General features: G+C 44.0%; 1 pseudogene; it reads left to right on the forward strand.

Moving 5' to 3' along the window:
- Positions 1-3,879: 3,879 nt before the first annotated feature.
- LOC150015014 (small ribosomal subunit protein uS2 pseudogene) lies at positions 3,880-4,725 on the forward strand (annotated as a pseudogene).
- The last annotated feature ends 313 nt before the right edge of the window (positions 4,726-5,038 follow it).

Below are 5,038 nucleotides of genomic sequence, written 5' to 3' on the forward strand. Positions count from 1 at the left end.
TTCTGTTATAAAAAAGATACCGCTGGTGTCAAAAGATAATTTAATGTCACCTCAAAATGATCCACCCCCTATTTTATTCCTTCCCCCTCTCCTAGCTGCATAGCATATCACTGCCACTCATGAAATAGAGCAAACTCCCTGAAAACATTTTACACACTGGTTAAGTAGAATGTATCTGCAAATTTTACAAAATCTCAAATATACAATTTCTTCAAAGTCTTTACGAAAATGTGTACATTTGGCCCTGAGAAAGGTTCAAGCACTAGATCACAGTACATGTAATCATTGGTTTGTCTGTCTGTTGTTCATATCCTACTATAAGCGTTTCATGGGTAGGAGCCTAGTCAACCATATTTGAATTCCTACAACCTAACTAACACCCTGTTTGTTGATTGTAAATTCCTCGAAAGCAAGGACTGGTTCTTTTATTTATTTTTATTTCTCGTGACTTCTACCATAATGTTTCACACAGAGTAAGTATTTGTTGATTTCAAAATCTTGTCAGAGGAGCTTACCTCAGTATATACTTTATAAACAGATAAATTCGCTGTATTTTTTGTTGTCTTAAGAAACCAGTGCCTAGAATAACAAAGACCAAGTAAGAAAAGAGAGGACAGACTTCAGGATTTAACACGAATTATTTGACCTGATCCCACTGTTCCCCTGTCCAGTGTACTCTGAGAAGAATGGCACTGCAGGTGGACACAGCTATGCCTTCACTTCACACAGGTCTCTTAACCTTTGCCTGAAACGCTTTCACCACAAACTCAGCAGTAATCAACAGCAGGAGGACTTCAGCTCTAGGACAGCTGCTTGAAAGCCACCACAATCTAGGCAGCATTCATATGCTCAGCACTTAGCCATAAAATTGATAACTTTATGTACACCTTGCACTAGGCACTGTGTTAACCGCTGAGGATATAAACGCATGTAAGGCCTGAACTCTGTCCTTAAGCTGCTTAGAATCTACTGAGGCACACCAACAAGAGTGCAGGGTCTGAAGTAAGCATGAAGTACCCAGAGCAAGCACACTACCTTGATAGAAAGATGTCCCTCGACTTGGCGCTACCCTCCCCACAGGAAGAACTGACTCCATTCTCAGCACATAGGAGAAGACCAATGACACACTGGAGGGAGTGCAAAGAAGAGCTGCCGGGGGAAGGGTTGCCTTCTCACATCCCCTCCCCTCAGGTTACCTTTCCCTTCCTCAAAGAGGAAAGAGAGTGGGAAAGAATGTTGGAAGATTAAGGGAAAAAAATAGTTTTAATGGAAAGTAACCATTCTTGACAGTATCTGAGTATTGCTGGGGTGAATATTGCTGGTTTGCAGAACCATGTCTGAGTCTGTGACCATGAACAGTCTAACTATATTAACTCCCTGCACTGAAAGTATCAAGAGTTCCACAAAGCCCAAGCTATGAAGTGCACACTCAGACTGCATTCAAGACCTCTGTAACCTGGCTTCAGTCATGTTTCTCTTTGTAACAGAGACTGCTAGTTTCCTCCACTCTCGACATCCCCAGTTTCCTCTGTAGCTAGATGTGGCCATGTAACTAAGTTCAATGGGATGCAAGTGGAAATGTCAGGTGACAACTTCTGGGAGCCTTAAGAGACAAAGGATGCATACCTGACCCTGCTGACTGGAACATGAACGTCACAACTAAAGGGCCATCATGAACTGTGATGACAAGGGCCACATTCCAGGGATGGTGAAGCAGAAAGCCAAAGGAACTGGGTCCCTGAGGACTTTGTGGAACAGAGCCACCCTACCAGTCCTGGATTGTCTCCCTCCAGATGCTCAACTGAAAGAGAAATTTGTTTCTGTCTTATTTCAGCCACTAAATGCAGCCACTATTTGGAGGCCCTGTTCTTTGCAACCTCTTTTTCTCCCAGGTCCTCTCCTAGCAAGCCTGCCATGAGCCAGGCACTGAGCCAAGTCTCAAAATACATCTCATTTAGCCCTCATAGATACCCTGTTAGGTGGGTACTATTATGTGCTCTATTTTACAGATGAAGAAACGCAGACTTAGAGAGATGAATTTACTTGCTAACAGGGGGCAAAGCTGAATTTTGGAGCTCAGCAGTTTGTCCCTGAAGTCTATGCTCTTTATCTCTATGCTTTGTTTACCTACTTCAGACTGAGCTCCTTTGCCTATTCATTGTCTTTACTCATGATATACCTTTGGCACCTAAAATGACTCTCTGTCTTCCTGCTGTCCTCTCCTTTCCAGATGCCACTTGCCAAATGAGGGCCCTTACGCAGAGCAAATAAATCGCTCCCTGAATTAGTACATTGCACCTTGACGATGACTCTGTTACATCACTTTGCATATCCTGCCTTGCAATCCCATTAGTGGTGTTAAGAGCCAGTTTTCCTCAATATATTTAAGTTCCTGAGGACAAAGGACAAGAAACATATTTTATTTGTCCTTGTATTTCCTATAGTACCTGACAGAAAAATTCAATAAATGTTATTTGAATTACTAAAAAAAAAAAAAGTTCTCATTGAAAGACATGAGTTTTTGACTATTTTATAAATGCAAGACAAGTGGAGAGTTATGGTTCTAAATAATTGAAGCTCTATAACTTAACTGCACTGTCCAATAGAACTCTCCACAGTGATGGAAATGTTCTATATCTGCTAATACAGTAGTCACTAGCCACATGTGCCAATGGAGCACTTGAAATACGGCTAGTACAATTGAGGAAATGAAATTTTTATTTCACCTCATTTGAATTAATTTAAATTTAAACAGCCACATGCAGATAATGGCTACCATATTGGATGTTGCTGCTCTAAAGACTCTATGTAGAGCCTCAGAAAATAGCTCCTTCATGCTTTGTATAGAATTGATGCTCAGTAAATGTTTGCTATAGCAATTTGAATTGGACTAAAGTGAATATCAACCTCAGTGGACATAATCTATGAAGATTTAAAAAAAACAGACTGAGAAAGGGAGAAACTTCAAGAAATTCAGGGACAGCATGGAAAAAGATGAAGTTGAAACAATAAAAAATAAAAATCACCAAAGATCAGCATTTGCAGCAGAAGAGAACCCTCAACTCATTTCTTCCTTGAACAAGCAGAGTCTGGAAGAGGTATGTCAAAATGGGCAATCATATGACATAAAAATCCAGGTTTTAAAAGGCTGGGCTAACATTCATTTTGCAACATTCTCCAGAAGACACTGAGGTTTCTCATGCCGTCTTTAAAAAATATATATATCTGTAAAAGGTTGGTACAGGTCTCAGTAGGCTGGGAAGAATGAGTCCAGATCCATTTATTTAACAATCTCTTATCACATATTACATATTTTATTTGGTGGGGCAAGTGACAGAAACTCACTCACTAGTGGTTATAGCAAATCAGAGCAAAAAGAAACCCTAATTTATATTATTAGGCCAAAATCTAAATTTTAGGCCCCTTTGGAATTTTTTGCTCTTGCTTTTACCCCAGAGAGATGGAGCACTAAAAAATACAGTTAGGGATACATACTGCTAAGTGAGCTCCTCCTACTTTGGCCATTCTGGGTGTGACCTTTCACCAGGCCCCAGGCATAAGGCCGAGTGCCGATTGCCATCTCCTGAAGCAGAGCCAGAATGTAAGATGAAAGGCCACAGACGGAGGATGACGCAAGGGAAACAATCGTGACTCTAACATTGAGAGCCAGAAAGAAATCTGAGGTCTTATGCACACTAGTTCCTAAGCCTGGGTGTTTTATTCAGCATAATACCTCCCTTAACATTTTATTTTTCAGGATTTCCAGCCACAGAAGAGGAAGCATACTAGCAAACTTTGGGGATATCACACCACACTGCCCAGAGAGGGGTCCAGATGGCATTGTCCTGGGTGCCCACAATAACTTAAAGGAAACTTTAAATGAAGGAGGAGAATGTCCTCAAATTCCTTGCGGCCAGAACCCACCTAGGTGGCAGCAGCCTTGACTTCCACATGCAACGGCACACCCACAGCAGGAAAAGTGATAGCACCTACAGCAGAAATCTGAAGGGGACCTGGGAGAAGCTCCGGCTGGTGGCTTGTGCCATTGTTACCATTGCAGACCCAGCCGCTGTCAGTGTCATATCGCCCAGGAACCCGGGCCAGCGAACTGTGCTGAAGTTTGCTGCTGCCCCTGCAGCCGCTCGCATTGCTGACGCTTCCCCTCCAGAACCTGCACTGACCAGATCCAGGCAGCCTCCCGGGAGTCACGGCTTCTGACGGTTACTGATCTCAGGGCTGAGCGCCAGCCTCTCACAGACGCGTGTGATGTTAACCTGCTTACACGCTCCGTGTATCACAGACTCCTCTGCGCTGTGTGGCATTGCCGTCCCTGCAGCAACAGGGGGCTCACTCAGCGGGTCTGATGCGGTGGGTGCTGCATCGGGAAGTTCTGCACATGCGTGGTACCATCTCCCGTGAACACCCATGGGCGGTCATGCCCGATCTCTACTTCTACAGAGATCCCGAAGAGGTTGAAGGGAAGGGTAGGCCCCTGCAAAGGCTGTGAACAAGCAGTCATTCCAGGATGGACTGACTGCTCCAGCTCCCGAGCTCACTGCTGCTCAGCCTGAGGTCGCAGACGGCTCTGAAGGCGCAGGTGCCCTCTGTGCCTGCCCAGCAGTTCCCTACGGAAGTCTGGAGCGCTCGGCTGCCGCCGAAGACTGGTCTGCAGCCCCCACTGCTCAGGCCCCTGCGTGGGAAGGAACAGTGAGAAAGCGGTCCTAAGCTGTTCTTCCATAGGCTCTTCAACGAAAAATGAAAACAGAGTGAATGGAAAATAATTATCAGTCTCTTTCTTTAAAAAAATTTTTGTTGTTATTGGTCAAGTGTTTCCACTGCTCAACTGAAGAGCCCATGCTAGTCCAACAACATTTTTTTAGTTCCCACTAGGTGGTGGCAGCACTAAGTGCTGAGAGCACAAAGAGGGACACCTTGACACACATACAAATATTGGGATGTTCTGAACAATGTCTGATGGGGAACAGATTTTTTAACTCACTGCCATGCTTTACATATGCTATTGCAGGTAAGCCTCCAG

Source organism: Furipterus horrens, unplaced genomic scaffold, assembly GCF_987537825.1.
Source record: "Furipterus horrens unplaced genomic scaffold, mFurHor1.1.pri manual_scaffold_3, whole genome shotgun sequence".
Classification (NCBI taxonomy): Eukaryota; Metazoa; Chordata; class Mammalia; order Chiroptera; family Furipteridae; genus Furipterus; species Furipterus horrens.